General features: G+C 34.4%; 1 protein-coding gene across 1 annotated transcript in view; it reads left to right on the top strand.

The window, feature by feature from the left end:
* Positions 1–4,735: 4,735 nt before the first annotated feature.
* LOC115451476 (protein embryonic gonad-like) overlaps positions 4,736–22,858 on the top strand; it is a 137,310-nt gene continuing 119,187 nt past the window's right edge. Inside the window, exon 1 of the mRNA XM_037438972.1 lies at positions 4,736–5,021. The gene's annotated coding sequence lies outside the window, so the exon portion shown is untranslated. The remainder of the gene's footprint in view (positions 5,022–22,858) is intronic.

A 22,858-nucleotide genomic window follows, 5' to 3' on the forward strand; every position in this document is an offset into this window, starting at 1 on the left:
TTATTAGTATATAAATAGCCTCTATAGCACCCAGGACAATTGTTGGTTACAAGACTGTGGTAGTTGTGAGGCGGTCCTAGCTCACCTCGATAATACAGGTCCAGCGCAGGTCGTAATCTAATCTATAAACATTCTTCAATAACACGGGTTTTCCTCCTTCGTACATAGTATATAATGCGTTATTGATGTATATGCGCATCTCAGGTTTCATATATACGCATATAGTATGTATATGACTTGGCATCTATATTCTATTTATAAATCAAACCAGCGTTAAAAGTCTTGTTAGATTTTTCGTATGTTAGAGTTATATGCTTTTGTGTATATGTATATTTCATTATGAATCAAACCAGCGCTAAAATCTAGTAAGATTTTTCCTATGTGAGAGTTCAATTGGATAGGTACTTTTGTACAGGGTCATCTCGATATTGTATCATTTAATAAAGCCATATATATACTCGTCTTTATCTTTGCTAACATCGTGCGAATAATTATCTGTGAATAACAAATATTTTCAAGAAAAATCATTGGTTTAGTTTTCAAATTTTTTATCATTTGTGATTTAGTGCGAATATGGTGTTTTCGTGAGTATATTTCAGATTGTAAGTTTAATATTTTCACTCAGATGAATTCGCTTAGTATTAGTGGCTTTGGGGCATATAAATCTAAAATATGTTTTTTCTTGGAAAACTTCTCTTATTTTAAATCAATGGTCAGAGTAACTGATTGTAAAGAATACGAATACGTTATTTTATAATTTGAAAACGCAATGTCAACTTGACCCTGTATAGTGTAAGTAGACAAATGAGTGCTTAATCAGAACTTGAGGCTAAATAATATTCATTGCTCGTAAACAATCTAATCAGAAGAATCATGAATACTCTAAGATAAAATTAGCATATAGCACTTATAAATAACGTGGCTTCTTTTTAGTGACAATGAAACTCGAAATCCACACACTCTTAAACATTGCAGCTTTCAAATAAAAAAAAACAATATTTTTAGCTTATCTTAATATTGATCAAACAAATAATACTTAGCAAAACATCGCGGTGTATTCATCTGTTTGTAGATATCCAAAATCTCGGTATCATTACACCTAGATAGGCATGAACTTTGCAGATATGCAAAATGTAAGATATCAAATATTTACGTACTTATTACATAACCATTTTTCCCACTGTAATTGAACACTTCTGGGTTCCCAGTCTAGGCCGAGGGTCAGTAGGGTCGGGTGAAATCCACTGGTAAACATGAAAACTCGTCTAATGATCTGTTAGGGTCTAGATGGTTGTTTAAATGTGGTAAAAAGTAAGACTTTTTATATGTGCAGTAATCGAGTGTTTTTGTTTGATTTTTGAGTTATTTTTTTGTATATTTTTTTTACTATCTTGGGTTGAATGCTTGTAAATGTTTTTGGAATTAAGTATTCCATTATATTTAGACGCATTAAAGTAAAAAGGGTGTATATATTTCGATTTGAAAATGGCCTACAACTTTCGACATTTGGAATTTATGGTTTAGACGCGCTGATTATAAAAAAATTATTCGGCGAGTTGTAGGTGTTACCCGCCTACCTACCCTTATAGAGATAAAGGCGTGAGCTTATTACAACATTAATAGCCTTCCTAACACCTAGTACAATTATAGGTAAGTTTTTGCTTCCAATGTATCAGGATGACGAGCGGTGTGCAATCTATGTCGTGGTAATAAAGTTCATATTCATGAAATAAGATATTACCGTATAGATTAGAACACATACGATCAAAATTCTTATGAGGAATTCTATGTAGGTATCCTCATGCCATTTTCCTTCCCCATTACAGTGACCAATTCAAAACATACACACGCAACTTCAAAGTCAGAAGGGGGCTACTTTGGAACCGGCAGTTCATTCCCAACTAGACTATTACTATATATATAAATATATTTAGTACTAACAAATGGTCTTGTCCATGCGTGCCTGCAAGTATGTCGACACACACATTATGTTAAACAGTTTCTAGCAATAAAACCTAGCGCTTCGCGGACCTATGAACTGTTGCGCAAGTGGAAACCGTCCTGACGAGCGGCGCGGCGACCTTTGCGATGACATTTCGTTGGGTATCGTTCTAATTGTTACATACTAGTGTTTGGTGTGGGTTTGGTTACTTGAGCCTCTGGTATCACTAATGTAATGACTTCTTATGGTTACGCGAGTGTTAGACATTGTATTACTGTAAAATGTGGGTAGATATTGTAACTTTGAATTTTTGGATGACTAACACCTCAGTCCCCTCCGTGGCAATGAAGGTTGCAGTCTTCGAAACTTCAGTAGAAATTTATAATATAAAATACCGTGATAAAATCATATCACTCGTTTATTATTTATTAGCGCTCAATGATGGAGAATTAATTTGGAGATATTTAAGATGAGGTTAGAAAGAGAAGTTAGTATGCGACTTAATGATAAAATGATCAGTTGTGTCTGAAAATAGGTACCATGACGTCTCTCTTTAATAGAAGTGACACCGATGAATGAACACACACTTACATATAATGCTGTTGAGCTGTATTCTCGTCATTCCGAGACGAGATTTTAACTTTCATAATCCTTAGTGATTATAATCAACTACAATGCTCATCAAGCTAAAATATAACTTAACTACTTATTAGCAAAAATAGACAGCAAAAATAAGACTCGAAATTTAAGATGTTATTTTCAAAGGAAATTTTAAGTAGATTTAATGTCCACATATCAACATTCTTAGAGATGACAAATAGTCGCTAGTCATAATCGTAATGCCGGCCAATAAAGTAACTATGTAAATACCCGTGAAACTCGATAAGCAACTTACACCAGCCAGTCACAATTGTAAAATTTATAGCTCTAATGACATTTATAAGTGAATCTTCATTGGCCAACCGTTTGCAAACGTGAATGCGTCTGAACAATTTCACCACATACTCTGACCTGTTAGGGGAATATAGGTCTATTGATTACCTCAGTGGCGTAGTTGTATTGCGTATGCGGTACGCCCACCACGCTGAGGTCACGGTTCGAATCTTGGGTCGGGCCAAAAATATTTTGATTGGGTTTTTCTGTCGTGATAATTACTCAATTGGAGCTTGGAATCAGGAAGTTCGTTGTGTGTTAACCCTGTGCATCGGAAAGTACGTCAAATTGTTGGTACTGCGCCTGATTTCTTTCCGATCATGTGGAATTTGGCGTTTCACCAGACTATGAGCGTGAATACGAGAGTGTATTGCAGTATTGCGCACACGTTGAGACTGGGCGCCGTGGTTAAAATTCGTTTAATAAGCTAATATATTAATAAGCTAATTTTTTTTATACACTACTGTAGATATTGGGATAACTCTTTTCTCATAAGAGCACAGGTTACGACAAAATGACGTTACTGCACGTAACTGGAGTAAGGTCCAGAAAGAGCATCGATTAATGAGAGACGGTTTTTCCTCGCTAGTTGACATGATTATGCCGGCCTGTTAGATTTTTAATTAATAAGAGCTGTGGTAGAGTTCTCGTATTAGTGTGACTCTAGTATGTAGGATTTCCATATGTTCCTTTCAACAGCTTTTTAATTTGTGCTACATAGTGCAATCGTGCTTCCGATTGAAAAGTACTAGTGTCCGTGTGATTACCATGTATTATGGGAATTTAAATCTTAAATCTAAAGGAGATAAGTTTGGTTATGCAATGCTGTAATATTGGTTATGTATAGTTTCGTAGTTCAGGTACATAAAATGTTTTAGAATCTTTGTTTACGCATCGAGATATTACGTCAGTGTGAAACTTGTTTTGTTTTTATGCTACTTAACATATGAATGGATTAATTTTATTCATAAAAGACGTGTCTCTAAAAATTTGTGAATATTTTATGGCACCTAAAAATAACTAAATAGATTTGTTGCAAAACGACCCATATATGCATTTAAAGTTCTAACAAGACCTTTTTTAAAAACAAAAAATGCATAAATTGTGATATTAATTAATATCAAAGTCCGCAAATAAACGCTGCTCACTTGTAAAATACAAGTTTATTAATCGTAACTACACATAAACGTATAAAATGCAATCGTGTCATCTGCCCGTCCGAATGCATCGCGTATGTTTAACGGCGCATTATGAAAGAGCGGTCATGCGCATTAATTAAATACTATATGTCATATGTCACATGTACCCCCTCCAATTACAAGTGATCTACAAATCCCCACTTTTTAGGGAAGTCATTGCCCCCCCTATAACGGTACAGGCGGGGCCTGAGTCCGCCACGCCAATCGCGGCGAATGCTGCGCGTGCGCACCGCTCATCTAAGCGAATGATCTAGCGTACTCGTCATTTCGCGAGCTTCCGATTGGTCGGCGATAAATTATTTCAACCGGACGATTTCGGCAACGGGCCGATCTAGTTCCACAGCGTGGTCGCTTATCTGCTTTATTGACCATAAAAGTCACATTAACATTTCCCCGGTATACCAGAAATTACCTGATTTATTTGGTGCTTTTTTTATTATAAAAGCACAATAAAACAAGGTGCGGTACAGGTTCCGCATATAACGGTACGCGCGGCCTTCCCACCCGGTGTCCGCGCGCCGACTGACTGATGGGCAAAGTTTAACCTCTGATAATAAGAGAGCGGGACGGGGAAACGCGGTTCACAGAAGTGCGAGCGAGACGCAAGATGTAACATCTTCGGTGATCGTGAAGTGCAAGATGAGTATACAGTCACATACGGACCACATCCGAGTGAGGCTCGGGGACTGTTTAAAAAACGAAACGCGCGATTCGCGTTGCGCGTACGCACGGGCGCGCGCGCTCTGCTTTTCAAATTTCGAATTTCGCTCCGTTTTTAAAATTCGCGTTCGCGAATTTTTTTGACATGTCCAATTAGACATAGATAGTGTTAATTGTAGTGTACAATACTGTGATGTGTGCGATGACATACGGAATTCTAAGTTGAGTGGGAAACTGTTATATATTAATTTAAGGACATCTCGTGTACATTTGAAGACAACATCAACGTAAGTGAATTTCATTATTTATAGAAATTTTGCATGTATTTAATATAGAGCAGGTGCGGTTTTTTTTCACAGAAAATATGAATTTCTATACATTCTTGTTTAAGTTAATTATGTCTAAAGAATATTGGTTGATAATTTTATATCAATTTATACAATGCTACGCGGACATGTAACTATAAAAATAAGTATAATTTTATTTTTCCTATTTGCTTATAACTTGCTTGATAAGTTGACTTCATCCAACTGATACTAAATAATATTTTTGTGTTATAAATTCGGACAAATGAGACCTCTACAGTTATTTATTAGTACTAGAGCATCGCAATTTATGTAGAGATTTTAAGGTTGTTCATCTGTGTTGGAACGACAGGGGTTTATATGACATATTAAAAAAGAAGCCTTTAATTATCAAGTACATATTACATTACTTAAGTATAATTAAATTATACACAAACTGAAATATAGAGAAATATATATATGAAATTTTTTATCAATAAGATTCAAACTTCCTATGGTTTTGAACAAGCCCATTCATACTAACCTATATATTAAAATTTCATATTAATAAATAATTGAATGTGTACATCTTTAGTAGATGTATAGTCAGAAGTCATTAAAAACGGACTGTACTGAATATATTTAATGTTTTGGTAATAATTGTCTTACTAAATTAAAATTTCCTTAGCTATACAACATTGTGTTGTATTTATGTGTGAATTTATTTTAAAAGTTCTTTATAAATCTTTAAATTAAATTTTATATATAGGGTTTATAATATGTAAACAAACTTAATTATATTTTCACGGCTGTTTCTGGAATATATGTTTGTTATAAATCACATTTAAGCTTCACTATTAACGTTATTGTTTAGGTAAATTAATCTTGTCAACAACTAGTGTTATTCTTTTTGATTCCTTATTTATATAAGAAGATAATACAGGCATTTTGAGACTTAATATCCATGTGTAAGAGTGACAAGAGTAGCGCAATCCTACGCAGTGCTTTGTATATCAAAGATCGTATGGTGTTGCTACTGTTATAGGGCAGTCATATCGCTTACAATTAGGCGAGCGGCTTCCTTATTTCGTCATTAATCTTGATAATAGAAGAAAGTGTAACTATTATATTTATTACTACATTATAATGTTACTTGGTCAATTAAATTATACAATATTAAGAACAATGAAAATTAAATAATTTATTAAGGATACATTGATCTATACTACACTAATAACATCAGCCCTGTATTGTGTACTGTCTCAATGCTGGGCACGGGCCTCATTTATTATTGAGAGGGTTTATGCCTTAGTCTACCATGCTGGCCTAGTGCGGATTACCAGATTGCACGGGCCCTTAAAAAATCTATAAAAATCTTTTCAAGTAAACAGGGTTCTTTACAATTTTTTCTTTCACCGTTAAAGCAAGCGATAATTTTCAAAGAATACACACAAAAATAGAAAAGTCAGAGGTGCTTGCCCTTGGGTTATGAACCTGCAGACATTCGTTTCGGCAACAGTGGTGAAGAGTGAAATTTTCCAAAAGGAAACCCGACACATAACATAGGTATTAAGCGGCGATAGCCTAGTTGGGTGTGGAACGGACTGCCAAGACGAATGTCCGCAGGTTCAAATCCCAAGGGCACGCGCCTCTGACTTTTCTAAAATCATGTGTGTATTCTTTAGGAATTTATCGTTCGCTTTAACGGTGACGGAAAACATCGTGAGGAAACCTGCACATCTGAGAAGTTCTCTATAAGAATTTCGAAGGTGTGTGAATTCTACTAATCCGAACTAGGTCAGCGTGGTGGATTAAGGCCTATGCCCTCTCAGTAGTAGAGGAGCCCATGCTCAGCAGTGGGGGAGTATATAATACAGGGCTGATATTATATAAAGTAGGTATTAATATACATAAAAGCGATCTGCAATCGTTCTAATGACATTTTTTACATAAATTACGAAAGGGAAGCCGAGAGTAATCGGGTTGTATGAACTATTCTGAAAAAATATATTGTAAAATTATAAGAAATATAATGTGAATTATATATTATATAAAAAAAAACGATGTAAAAGTAACTACTTTTTTGAGTACACAGTGTAGTAAAATTGTATTGCACACCGGTACCTATCCTGGTAGAATGTATTGAAACATTTTGTTCCACCTACATTCAGCAATGAAGAATTTGTAATTTGTAATTCGCCACTGCTCGGCAGTCCGTTTTATTCCCAACTAGGCTATCACGGCTTTTTCCACACATTATAGCAATTGAAATACTACGTTAATATACGTTATAATCAATCTTAATCCACATCTGACCACACATATTGTGTGTCCATCAAAAGATGCAAAGTGCACAGGTCATCTCGACGTCTATTGTCTTAACTCTATGTAGAGGCGGATGGTAGAGTTAGAGACGAAACAATTCTAGTTTAGGGACGTAGAGTGTATGAAGGTTTACATGTTTAGTGAAAGCTTAAGCTCGTGTTTAACTTTTTTATCAAATGAGTTATTTTAATGATTTTTTTTTTATTTACGAGAATGTTAGAAATTGAAATGAAACTATTTTCCGGATTTCGTGGTTTTTATATTGTGATTTTCGCCCGACGTTTCGAAGACTGCTGTGTTATCTTATTACAATAATTATTAGTCATTAGTCTTTTTATCAGTTAATATAAAATATTTTTAGCAGTTTTTTGTATAGTTTGTTGTTTGGATTTGTTGTAATACAGCAGCGTTTCGGCTTACATTGCGAGTTTTAACAAATATTTTTTGCAAGTATACTCAAGTTTTCATACACGGCAAATATATTATTGTAACATCGTAGCAAGAACTTAAGTCGTAGGTGTATGGTTGTTATTTCAATGCTGTCTTTTAATTGATTATAAATAAACCTAATAGAGACTCAGTGAAATAAAATAAATTTAAATTTGCAACACCTTACCTTAATAACACTTTACAAAGTGTTCTTATAAAATAAATATCAAGAACTGTTAGGAACTTGTACTCACAACAACAACTCTTAAGATGAATGAATTGTTCTGGGCATCGAAACCCCGGCATTTACTCTCTAGACAATTACTTGCCCTTAACACCTTACCAAAAAGCAACACTAATTGCAACTTCTATGCCGGTTGCGATTATTGTCTTGCTCTGAAACACCACTGTTATTATATGTTAACGACCCAAGAAGTCGTGTTGGAAATTCGATTAAGCAATAAACAGTAATCAATCAAACACAGCTCGCGTGACGTGATAGTCAAAACGGACGAGTTATTGCGTCAATTTTGATGCGTCAGAAACACAACTCGTAAATTGACGCTCAACATGAGCATGTTTTTCAAATGTTGTACGATTTGCTCGTCGTATCTTGTAGTGTTATATTTAGTTAAAAGGACGTGGAAGGTAAAATCATAGGTACTGGGATTAATATGTTTTTGTAATACAGAATAATGAGTACAGCGTGATGCAGTAATAAGTATTGATAGCCAATTCCTAAATTTCGTAAATTTATATAAATATTTTAAATTATAAAATAATTTATTAATTACAATAATTTAATTTAAAAATTAATAAATACATTCCATAACTTTTTTTAAATTTTAAAGGATTTAATAATTAAAGAGATTAAACACTTTTCAATAAAAATATATGGGAAGTAATACATACGGGTAATAGTGGGTGTATTGGTTGCGCCTGTACTTACCTCTTCGGGTAAAAAGCGTCAATGTGTTAAATAAAATAAGAAGCGATTCACAAAATATTTTTTCCGAGAATTTTGAATTTAAAAATTTGTGTTACTTTTTAAAAAGTATCCTTACTTCTCAGCTCAAAAATTGACAGTAAAATTTTCACTAACCATCAACCAAAACAGAAACCAATAAACCACAGAGTGAAGAGACTAAGTAGAAAGCTAAGTCTATGACAAGGAAGCGACTGCGGTTGTTTTCACTACGTCGACCTAACAACTTGTTAAACTTTATTGTATCCATGTCATTTGTTGTTTTTATTGCGTCCACTTTCCCGGATAATCAATTTTGAACTTTAAAGGAAATATCGCTTTCTAGGGTGCAGCGGTTGAGCTGTTAAGTGAAGTCGTAGGTTTAGTCCAGGCAATGAAATGTTTGTGGGTGAAAATTTTATTTAAACGTTAGCTATTATGTTGTTTTATATAAAATGTTGTCTTATATCAGAATCGAATTAACGATCTCTTGGTCTGCAAGTATACCACTCAACCAGCCATTGTACATTTGAAACGATATCATAAAACACACTTCACAAATTTTTTTAATGCAACTTTTATCAGACCCTAGTTTTAGCAAAATTGGTAGTAAGTTAAACATTACAAGTTAAGTGACCACTACCAATTAATAGCTATGATACGTATTATATAGCTGTCGATTTACTGTCAGTAAAGGGTTAGCGCACACTGTACATATTCCAGACGAATATTCGTGGAGGTAAAAATAAAGCTTTTCCACTGCTACGTCGTACAGGTTGTATGGAATGCAGAGAATGCATTTATTCTAAGCGGTCAAGTATTATACGAATTTATAATCGCAAGTGCGCGCGCACGTTAACAGGGGTTACAAACCATCGATAAAAAGAATCAAAGTATTTATCATCTATAAAAACATGGCGAAATCTATTTATCTTTTCAAGTATCAAAGCCTTACACAACATTTCGTTAAAATTCTAACATAATACCAAATTCAAACTAACCGATAAATCGTGTGATTAATTAAAGCGATATTTTGAAAAGTAATCCGGACAAAGCGATCAGTATAAAGAGCCTCACACTATGACCGAGGTCGGATAATAAATGAGCCATGCGTTTACGTGATAAAAAGAAATTGTATGAAGTTAATGAGCATCAATATTAAGTAAATTTTAAAACCTTGTGTTATTTCATCACTGTTTTGAATTGATGTTATTAACGCATTATTACTGCAGCCTATTTATTTATTTAAGTGCGTCAAACAAAGATAATGAGTCAGCAAAATATGTCTATCTGTGTTTACGTGTAAAAGTTTTGCCCTATCGTATAAAGCTAAAAATATATCAAGACGCAAACCAATAATATATTACTTATTCCTATACATTTTCTTTGAGTCTGATAGAACTATGTGAACCTATGGTTCTTGGGATATTGTGAGTAACTATGGGCTGCTTCGATGGCGTTGTTGTATTGCGCGCGCGGTACGGCTTTTATTTTGAGGTCTTGGGTTCGCGTCACGGCTCAGGCAAAGTGATATTACATTTTATTCCCAGTATTAGCCCGGAGTCTAGAATATGTGCCCTATATGGCGATAGGCTCGCGCGAATTACAATACTATAAAACGGAACACGCAGGGGAAAGTGGGTGCCTTGGTTTTACCTCTGCCTAGCCTCTTACACTTCGTAATAAAATTTGTAAACTGAAGTACAGATGTTTTAAAACGTGTCTCCAAGTACTCCAATATGATATTAGATTGTCAGTAGTTCGACGTCAATTGTAAGTAGGTACAATATAATCTAATTACTTTTTCTTGCTAATCTACGTAATTATTAGATAAATATATGAATCATCGAATGATCAACAGCAGTCAAAAGCAGTCAAAAGGTTTTAAATTTGATCCCAAGGTCTCACTAACAGGTGCGTTCACACTTCAAAAGTCACAAAAGTCCGCATTAATTGCTTTGAGACAATTAATTATGATAATTTATCGCCCCGATACAGTTTTATTGGATTTAAATTACTTGACATTTGAAGAAAAAGGAAGAGTGTGTGTAAACATTAAAGTGATTCATATTTGATCAAATTAGTGTAAAAGATTTATAAGAAACAGAACAATAAAACATACATCACGCTTTCATACCCGAAGGGGTAATCAGAAGTAAAACCAGAGAATAAATTTTTCACTATGTAAATTCCATCTGAATACGCGACAAGCCTATCGGTGTGTCAGAGTAAAAATTACATACTCCATGCCAGAAAATCCAAATATCACTTTTCCCGATTCGGTATTCAACCCGGACCTCAGGGCGGTGAACCGCGTACGCCCCACGACTAAGACATTAACGCAATGGTGTAAAAGATTTGTTAGTACGCATTGCTCTTAACTTCGCACGACAAAACCTTCCGAAATAAAAGTCCTTTTGAATACTCATCTGATATAAAAAGATATGTTAATCTAGGACGTGTACCATTCGTATGTTAAATTTTATCAAAAACCGTTTAGCGGCGTCCGCGTTTTTTAATAAACTTCCAAACACAAACGTATTTATAATACCGAGACTAGCAATACGAGTGATTCATACAGGAAAAATTAGATTAAATTGTTGCATAAAATTAGTTGGAATTTTAGGTGATTCCAAATATAGATCAAATCCGGTAGCCTGTTCATAATAATTAGAGTGTAATGTGACCTTGTCGTATTGAGAGCATATCACTAATGTATTATATTTTTCATGAAATTTATGATCTACATAATTGTTCGTTTCTAAACTCTATTTTTAACTGCTAATATATTATACTGCCTCGGTGGCGTACTTAGTTGTATTGCATGCCCGGTACAATAGCGCTCTGGGGTCCTGGGTTCGAATCCCGCGTCAGGCAAAGTGATATTTGGGTTTTTCTGCTCAGTATCAGTCCGGAGTCTGGAATTTGTACCCGATATGGCTATAGCCTCGCCCCCTGTCACATCATGGGACGGAACATACTTGGCGAAAAGTGGGTGCCCTAGTTGCGCCTCTGCATACCCCTTCGGGGATAAATGCGTGATGTTATGTATGTATGTATGTATGTGTCTAATATATTATATTTTACATGAAATTTATGATCTAATTAATTGTAAGTTTTTAAGCCCTGGTTTTTAATTAATACTAAATTTATATTAATACAGCATTAAACAATTATGAATATGTTTATATATAACTTCCTTATTTGAAATCGGTTACACTGCAAAAGGTATCATGCAGATCTTAAAGCGAGCAATGTTGATGTTGTGTGTTTGTTTATGGTTTACGCAATTTATTGCAGTAATTAAATGTTATTGTATAATAAAAAGCTGACATTTTATGTTCCGTCCGATTCTAAAGATGGCTTATCTTATTAGTTTATGAGATCTTATCTTTTATCTGTTGTGGGCACAGACACAAACGAGATTTTTTTTATGTATAATTAAAACTAATCTAATTTGTTTATTAAATTTCTTAATACTACATTCGGTATATCAGATGTTTATAGCATAAATAGTATGATTAATATTTTCTAATATGGGACATTGCGCCTCGCAATGGCATCCAGTACGAAGTTGATCTATTTCATACAAGAAACCCAGGAACGTAATTCCCCGGAACGAGATACTACGGCGAGGTTTTTACCTATTGATCTTTGTCTATAGAATAGTTAGGTAATAATAAATTTAGTTCCTCTTACGAGAGATTTTTACAAGATTAAACATCACCCTTTTATCCCCAAAAGGGTTTGCGGAGCAGTAACCGTGACACCTATTTTGCGCCATGTGTGTTCCGTCCCAAGTTGTGATGGGGGGCGATTATATTGCCCTATTAGGCACAAGTTCCAGATTCCAAGCTGATAGTGATCAGAAAACTTTAATATCACTGACCGACCCGGGATTCGAACTCATAACCTCATAACAGTAATCGTACTACCATCAAGTCTCTTTAATTAGTGTTTTGATATAGTTCAAGAGTGTCCCTATCTCATAGAAAATAAAGTCCCTTTTCATAAAAAAAAAATAGAGAAAATTCCATGATCCCACTAATATTCTTGTGATATATATGTATTTGATTTATTTGAATGTCTATCTTATTATATATCAATATACGACCTATTTTTATAAATCCAACCTATTTTGTACATTGTTTTCGGATGATTTTATACCTAGTGGTATACGCGCACCTCTACCCAACCGGTACAGCTGACGTCGATCGATAAACTTTCCTCTGTTTACTTTAATGCTGTTATATTCTTCGTTTACGCATAATTAACATATTTAAATATGGAACAATACTTTTTATGTTCTAAACCTTGTGATTAGATTAAGGTATTGGATATGTTACCAGAGTATGCAAACAACTACATTACTGTGTAGTGGGTATTTTTTTGTCTGTAAGTGTAGGAGTACCATTGGCGAAGGGTGAAATTTTCTGAAAGGGAACCTGTACAATATATAAGTACTTTATCGAGCACAAATTCTGGATTCGGGGCTAATACTGAGAACAGAACCCAATATCATATGGACCCGGAATTCGAACTCAAGTTTTCAGAGCGGTAATACAAGTAATACTTCACATAATACAACTACGCTGTTGAGGCGGCTACCGAGGGTTGCTAGGCGACCTAGCCAGCCTAGCTAGGCTATGAGAGGAAAATATAATATTATGTCCAGTGACCAAGATATCAATTTCAAACAATCAATTTTAAACAATCTTATGCGCGCATATTTTTAAACAACGTATTGCTCGCGACTTCGGCCTCATGAATAGCCTCTCTCGTTACGAAAGTCCCTAAAACTCTAGAACGCCATTTGATTTGAAAATCAGATAAAAAAAATATTTTTTTCCCTGTGAGTAAACTACCAGAATATAGGGTCTATAAAAGCCTATGAGTTAATCCAAGACATTGTCTACCTGTTTGGTAAATTTCATCCAAATCTGTTTAGTTGTTACTGCGTTTACTTCCAACAAACATTTCACATACTTTCGCTTTTATTAATATATAAGATGTGGTACATACAGTACATTTTTATACCAAAATAAAAAGTGTTTTCTTTCCCTTGCCTCGTACATTGTAAAGGCCCCATTAACCCGTTCCAGTATAGTTCAAATAGTGGCATCCGCAACCGGTTAACGAGGTTACTTTCCTTCGATCACTGGAATTAAATATTTATTTCCTTTCATTTATGCCTCGGTAATAGATTAGAGGCTTTATTAATTAGATATTTTAATATACATCAAGTATTTTAGTAAAGGCATATATATTACATGTTTTAATATATATGCCTTTACTTGTTTCTATAATTGACTTTTTTCTATTCGCGCACGGCAGTGACCTGATGGTAAGTGTAGTGGGGTCCAATAGAATGACGACTGTATGCTATAATATACACACTTGTGCACTATAATATCTTCTGCGTATCTGGCTAGTCTCCGTTGAGATTGGTCGCCGTGGTTGAAATTCGGCTAGGAAGTAATCATAATAATAGAAAATATTAGGGATTCATCTAAATACCGCTAAGCCGCATGTACTGTTGTTCGCCTTCATATTGTAGATAGTGTTATAATTTACAATTATATAAGTCATCTCTCAGGTTTAGCAAATCAGTGGTGGATATTGTTATTTTTTTATTGTTTTGCATGGCGAGACACGCGAAGTGTAATTATGTCCAGTAGTTACACTGTCTATAATGTTTTCCAAAGAGGAACACAATAATAACTATACACTGCTGTTTGGTGGCAGATATAGACATTGCGGTGGTACCGGCGGACGGTCACATATAAAAGATCTAATGAAGTCGTGCTATTGTTTATATACAGTCCTTACAATCAGACCAAGACCTTACAATCCTTATGATCAAGACTATCTTGCTCGTCCTATCAATACAAAAAACGATCAAAGTTTTCATGCCTTAAAACACTTGACGTCTCATGCCTCGCCTTACATTGTAAAGTTCCAGATGAGATACGGAATAAGTTCGCTCCGACGTTTAGATTTATATATTTTTTTTACCACCTCGTTATCGCCACCAAAAGTGTTTTCGAAAGTGCATCGGGTGAAGTGTGTCTGCGTCTTTTTGTATTGAGTTATTGAGTGGACTATTTATTGGAATTTTATTTATTTTTATTCGATTTAGATTTATGTTATTAAAAGTTCGGAATACATAATTGTTTTCATTTAAATATCAACTGATTCTAATCTATATTTGTTTTATACCTACTTGAAGCGTGTTTTTGGATCTGTCTTCGAATCCTTTGTTTTCCCGATGGCATTGATCCAACGGAAATTATCATGGACCGGTTTAACAAATTGTAGGCAGTGAACCACTGGTGGTAGGTCTTTCATATGTGAGAGTCCGTCTGATTAGCACTGCAAAGTCTATTTCTGCCGCCAATCAGCAGTGTATAGTCACTGTTGTGTTCCGGTTTGAAGAAACTTGTAGCCAGTGTAACTACTGGAAATAATAATAACTAACATCTAACGTCTCAGGATAGCGAGGGCAGTGGAATACCAAACAATACTTTGTAATTCAAGGTATTGGATGGTGTTTCTACTGTTTATGGGCGGTCGTATCGATTACCATCAGGCGAACGGCAACCTCGTCTCGTCATTCAAAGCAATAAAAAAAAAACATTTAATTTCATATACATTTAAACCAAAGTACTAACTGCTGTTTCTTTTATATCCAGCTAAGATCTGTTCGTCTGGTCATTCATACAAATATCAAACAGTAATTTACCTGAGTAAATATAAAAATATTCCACTCGCAAATATTTACACACGTCAATGGCGTCTATTAAAGTGGCATCTCTGTTGTGTCCATCACAATGCTAATAACAGTATTTGCAAATATATTACAGGTTCACACAAAGTGATATTATATGTCACATCGTTTAACCCATAAGAGGTGATGCTTGCGATATTTATTAAATTGTTATCATTGTACCAATGTTTTGTCTATTTGTTACTAAATAGGGTAGGTTAGGAAACCTGCATACTTGAGAAATTTTCTACTAGGAATTTTGTTTCTAGGAAGGTGTGTGAATTCTACCAATCCGCACTAGGCCAGCGTGGTGGACTAACCTAATCCCTCTCAGTAGTAGAGGAGGCCCGTGCCCAGCAGTGGGACAGTATACAATACAGGGCTGATGTTATATTATATAGGTTAGAATGGTCAAATGTGAAAATTTCCAAAAAGGAACCCGACATAAAGATACTAATATGCATAAATGCTGTAGGCTAATCGTTCTGATGATTACATTCGGAAATTTTACATAAAGGGAAGGCGATAGGAATCGAGTTATTTCCCTTCGCCTTCGTTATATGGATTAGAGGACTATGAAATATAAACTATAATTCATGTACTACTGTTTACAATGGACAATATCAGATATCTTGGTAAAGGTAGAAATTTAATTTGTTAAAGTTTGATATTAAAAATTTTTAGAACGTTCGAGATAGTGACAGATTCACTTATTACATCACGGGGTGTTTAAAACATGGAAAAAGAGAAAATCACTTCTTATATTTCTACCTAACCATCTAGCATAAAGGTGTGAACTTCTAATATGCATAGTATAGAACGAAGCGATAAACTGTTTATTTCCGAATGAAACAAGTTAATGTTGGCATTTAATTGCGCGTATTATTTAATAAAGTTTATAAACAAGGCCGTTTAGATATCTTAAGGCCGCTAGGATGCAGTTTGTATCAAATAAATACCATTAAAATCATCATGATTTATAAGTATAATAGGTTTCTCAGCACTATATATAAAGCTGAAGAGTTTGTTTGTTTGAACGTGCTAACCTTAGAAACCACTAAACTGTTTTTTTTTTAGTAATAGGTAGCTACATTATTCCTAGTGCTATATATGTATGTGTGCTATACTTTTTATCCCGGGGAAATGTGAAGTGGGACTTTTATCTCGTAAAATTAATTACGCGGGCGTAGCTGTGAGAAATATATTATGATCTGAAGGAATGTCTATAGAATTAAAACATCAGTATTGAATGGTTTGTATTGAATGATATAATCAGTGTAATAATATCAGCAATATATTATGTACTGCGTATTGCCGAGTACGGGTACTACTACTGAGAGGGTTTAGGCTTTAGTCCACCACGTTGGCCTAGTGCGTGTTGGTAGACATCACATACCTTCGTAATTATTATTATCAAGAATGTTGATTTTTTCACTATGTGTTGCTTCACCGTTAAAGTGAACAATAATTATTAATAAACAATAAACACGTAATTTGAAAAGTCAGAGGTGTTTGGGTTTTGTATTTGCGAACCTTCTTTACATTAGCCCGGCATAGTCCCAACTAGGCTATCATGCCAAGTCGGTATACCAGTAATGCTCAGGTTTAAAAGAATATCTGACAAGTGATTGAATGGTATGTTAATATCACGGTGCTTTTATTTTTCACACAAACGGATTATTTATCTCTATAATAAGTTCTATAATATTAAACGTAACACAGTAATATGATTCTTACGTCTTTCATATTTAAATAAATATTTATTTGTTGATTGAGAACAAAGACTTTCATTAGTAACATAATTTGCAATCTGATAGAATGGTAATTAAATACATAAATATACTAATTTACAGCAATATTAAATACTAGATACTAATTTCTAAAAACTAAGAATAAATTAATTTATTTTATTTCGTGTTGTTTTTAAATAAATGTAATTTATAGGCGGTTTTAATTTTGTAAAAATCGTGTTCATTTTCTAAAACAAAGCACGATTAGTTAATAAAATGAGTTATTTATTTTACGACTTTAGAGTTCCACTAATTATATAAAATTTAATCACTTAAGTTAATATATAAGCTATTATAGAATTGATGTTCGTATTTACTTTACATAATTTCAGATTGACTGTCTCGGTGGCGTAGTTAGTATTCCGTGCGTGCAACTATCGATCTGAGGTTTTGGGTTCCAATTCCGGATCGCGCAAGTTATGAGTAAACTGCTCAATATCAGCCCGGATGGCAATAGGTTCACCCCAACGCCCTGTCATGTCATGGTACGAAACATATATAGCGAAAAATGGATGGACTAATTACAAATCTGTTCACTCTTTCAAGGATAAAAGACTTAATATTGGATCTAAAATCTCAACACCAAAACTAGTGTAGTGCCCTGTGTTTTTAGTTATAATGTCCACAACATTAATTAATAGATAATAGCGTATACCATCATAACTTTTTTATTATATCATTTAATTGTGACATAAGTACTTTAAATAATGCTATTTTGCATACCATTCTCTAGTTAAATATGGTTGCTTTAAAGAATCTCATATATAATTATCCGTTTTAAAAATATTTGAAAAATAAATATCTCTTTATCTCACCAGGCGAGAAACTAGCTCGTCTTGCCATTGAGTTTTTAAATAATTTTCGCGTGTACTACAGAACCTTTTTGAATGAACACGGTCCATTTAATTACTTTATTTTTATATCATGTGTGGTACGCTTGATCACATCTTAATGATATAAATTCTTATCTATGCAAATTAGAACACGTTATTTAATTTAATATACATTTTTATAGCTAAACTAGCTTTTGCCCGCGGCTCCGCCCGCGTCATAAAGTTTTTCGGGCTAAAGTTTTCCGTTATAAAGGTCACGCTATATATTTTCCCGGGAGCCTATGTTCTTCCCAGGGTCTCAAACTGTCTCCATACCAAATTTTATCTTAATACGTTGGGTAGTTTTTGAGTTTAACACGTTCGGGCAGACCGATGCAGCGGGGGACTTTTGTTTTATGATATATTTTTGTAGAACTTTTTAAGAGGAACAATCCCGTCATACATTATTGTTGCATAACTTTAACCGTTTACGCAGCGCACGCAACAGAAGCTCTCAAAACTAATAAATTGTCCCCGTTTTTGCATCATGTTTCATTACTGCTCGGCTCCTATTGGTCATAGCGTGACGATATATAGCCTATAGAACTTCACGAACAAAGGGCTATCCAATACAAAATGAATTTTTTAGTTCGAACCGGTAGTTCCTGAGATTAGCCATTACTGCTCTGCTCCTATTGGGTATAGCGTGATGATATATAGCCTATAGCACTCCACGAACAAAAGGCTATCCAACGCAAAAAGAACTTTTCAGTTTGAACCGGTAGTTCCTGAGATTAGCCATTACTGCTCCGCTCCTAATGGGTATAGCGTGATGATATATAGCCTATAGCACTCCACGAACAAAGGGCTATCCAACGCAAAAGAATTTTTCAGTTCGGACCGGTAGTTCCTGAGATTAGCCATTACTGCTCCGCTCCTATTGGGTATAGCGTGATGATATATAGCCTATAGCACTCCACGAACAAAGGGCTATCCAACGCAAAAAGAATTTTTCAGTTCGGACCGGTAGTTCCTGAGATTAGACATTACTGCTCCGCTCCTATTGGGTATAGCGTGATGATATATAGCCTATAGCACTCCACGAACAAAGGGCTATCCAACGCAAAAAGAATTTTTCAGTTTGGACCGGTAGTTCCTGAGATTAGCGCGTTCAAACAAACAAACAAACAAACAAACAAACAAACTCTTCAGCTTTATATAATAGTATAGATATAGATGAGAAACAAGAGGCTAAAAATGAGGAAACTAATTAATGTTAAACTGCTATTGTCTTTGTAATGATCTGTTGAATTAGGAACATATATTTTAGTATGTATTTCGTGTTGCGTCAACCTTGCTATCTTGCTTATTTTTATAACTTTGAAGTATATTCACATATTATAGTGTTTTTTTTTTATGTGGGCTCAGCAAAGAGCCTCCTCTGCACCTGATGGTAAGTGAAGTGGGGATGATTACTTCTCGGCAGTCGACACAATTACGCCGGCCTGTTGGAACCGGATATACACAGGCTGATCCCAGAACGCGACACACTTATGGGGTCTATTATGGCAGGTTTTAAGACCTTGTGTACGTTAGCGCTATCCGGGCGGATATAAAAGATATCCTACCACTAGCTACAAAGCAATAAGTCTATTTTTTAATGTCCTAGAATTATCAAAACTAAAAATCGAACCCAAAATTCGCGATAAAAGAATTATTTATCCAGAGAAAAGAAAAAAATATCTCAAATAAAATGATCAATATTTTTTTAGAAATCAGAATTAGTCTAGAAATACTTCATCTAAAACGAATCTATTAGAAATCTAAACGGAATATATTTTAAGCACTAAAATCTAACACTAGTTTTTCTACTCTAATTAGTGTCGCGTTTATGGCGAGGTATCTGTGGCTGGATTTCTAGAATTCCCCCATACCAGATCTAAGAGTAACTAGCTCTCAGAAATGATTTGTCCACGTCTTATATAATATGAATGCTCTAATTAATACCGTTTCCTTAAGATATATTTACAACTAGCTTTTGCTCGCGGATTCGCCCGCATGAAGGAGTTTTCCGGGATAAAAGTCCGGCTATATATTTTCCCGGAATAGTAGCCTACAATCTTTCCTGGGTCTTAAACTACCTTCATACCAAATTTCGTTTCGTTATACCACATTGTATGTGGCGTTCCGTTTCCGTGGGAACAGGATAAAAGTATCCTATGTCCGTCTCCTGGTTCTAAGCTACCTCCCTACCAATTCAGCCAAATCGGTTCAGCCGTTCTTCAGTTAAAAATAGTGTAACTAACACAACTTTCTTTTATATATATAGATATCTAGGTTTCTATTTAAATATGTTGCATTACTCAGTTGACTGTATTAATTTTGATCTCTCATAAATGTTGTGCGTCATGTCATGCATCCTTGGTATATTTGTACAATATACGTGCACAACAATGTCTCCCCACTGTACCTAAGTGAAGTGGGGTCCAACAGAATGTCGATTGACGAGAGATGATTACCCGACTGTAGTTAATACAAATATGCCGGTCAGTTGGAACCGGATTATATACACATGCTGATCCTGGAGCGGGACACTCTTACGCAGATTTTGCAGCGAAATTAATAAACTGCTGTAAAAATCAACACAGTAACATACTCAATTCTATTTTTTTATATTCTTTTAAATTGCAATGAATAATATACTGATTTCCGCCAAAATGTTCAATTGATGTCGAGGCAAAGCATTTAAAAAAAACTATTATAAAAACATGGCTAACAAAATAACTATTAAGAACCTTTTGAAAATAAAAAGTAAAATTAAAAAATCACTCGAGATTCACATACTCCATATAAAGTAGTATTCTTTAAAACAACATAAACACAAAAATGTAGGCACGTATCGATAGCCGATCTGAATCACCTATCCATAAATAGTATATTTCCATATAAAACGGTAACAGTTAAGTGCCAATCCATAGATTTCACAAAAGCGTTAGAGTGACGCATAGAATCCGTCAGAGGTCGTGATGCGCGCCCGACCCGGATCAGCGTGCGCACGAGCGAAAAGACGTGGTTATAATACTAGCGGGTAATAAGCGTAAAGCGGAGTATAGAGCGGATAATATGAATGATGCATAAAATAAGGTAACAAACTTGATGCGCGCCTGACTGAGATTAGTGAACGAGTTAATGTTATAGTGTTAGCGGGTAATATACAATTGATGCATAGAATCCATTAGAGGTAATGGTACGCGCCCGATCAGGATCAGTGAGCACACGAAAAGGCGCAGTTATAGTGCTAGCGGACAGAAAGCGTAAAATAGACAAATAAATATTCGATGTTGTAGATGTTTCAAAGATCTCGAACTTATAGTGCGTATGACTTGAAGTAGAATAATTCGAATATGTATAGAAAATCTAGGTAATTTATAATCTTATTAAAAAATATACTATGTTTTACTATAGACAATTATTTTTTATTTAATACATAATTTAAACATAAAATGTAAGTTAGTTTTTCTTTTAATCCAGATTTTATATGCAATCGCTAGTCGCTTAAACTGCAACCAAATCTTGTGACTGTTTCGATTTTTTTCCCAAAACTAATTAAAGAATTAAGAGGAAAACACATGTGTGAAAACAAACTACATTTGGTGAATGATCGGGTATTGTGAAACTTAATAAGGAAAACAGAACTTGATTGATATGTTGACATTGTAAAAAATGTGGATTGTCGTTTTTTGTGACCAGGTCAAATCCTGGTGCGAATAAATGAGCCGTTTTTATTTCCACTCTTGATAACTTTGTTGACATGTTTTTGCTTTACGTCAGGTGTTTTTGGTGCGAAGTGTTTGTTATACAGATGTACACCAATTTTTTAATAAAACTGCCAAAAAAAGCTTCTCAATTCGTGTGTTTCTATTTTTATAGTACATTAGATTTTTCATATTTAAAATTTTCGCAATTGGTATTACTTTGTTAATTACAGAAGGTATTATTATTATTGGTAATTGGTATTAAGTTAAATTCGAAAGAAATCTTTAATAAACTAGATTTGAATATAAAAACTTTTTAACAAAAAAATTATACCGCCATCAAAAACCACTAAAAACCGAAAAATAATTTTACCTATATACTGTTCACCAATTTTAGAGTCGATGACTAATAAAAATTAAATATTGTTTTCGCACATTTTTTCATGTATTTTTCTAGTTTAACTACTAATTTTAATTAGTTTGCTCCACAACCAGCTTTCAAAAAAAAAATATACATCTAAATCGGTTCACCCAGTCAAAAGTTTTGAGGGAACAAACATAAAAAAAATACAGGCGAATTGAGAACCTCATCCTTTTTTTGAAGTCGTTTTAATTATTTTTTCAAGAGTATATTTTCATAATCATATAACCTAATAAACATTCCTAAACATTACCCTATTTTAATTTCCATTAATCTCAACAAGAACTAAACTATATTGCCTAACAGGGCATCTCAGTAAACAGCTCAACACCTTGTTACTGCGTCACGTTTCCTGTCACTTCGAGACGTCAGCAGTCACAGACGATTCAATTCTGATTGGATTTTGGGGTCTGCTGGCTGTAGGTCTTTTTGACTTTGTTTGTTATTGTTTTAAAATATACGTAGAAACATTTCATTAATATTAATATTGATTTCTATTTATATTACACAATGTTTATTATTAGATGTGGTAACTTTGCTATCTTAAACTGCATGGCATACTATTTCTAGTATTAAAG

This window comes from Manduca sexta, chromosome 15, assembly GCF_014839805.1.
Source record: "Manduca sexta isolate Smith_Timp_Sample1 chromosome 15, JHU_Msex_v1.0, whole genome shotgun sequence".
In the NCBI taxonomy this organism is placed as follows: Eukaryota; Metazoa; Arthropoda; class Insecta; order Lepidoptera; family Sphingidae; genus Manduca; species Manduca sexta.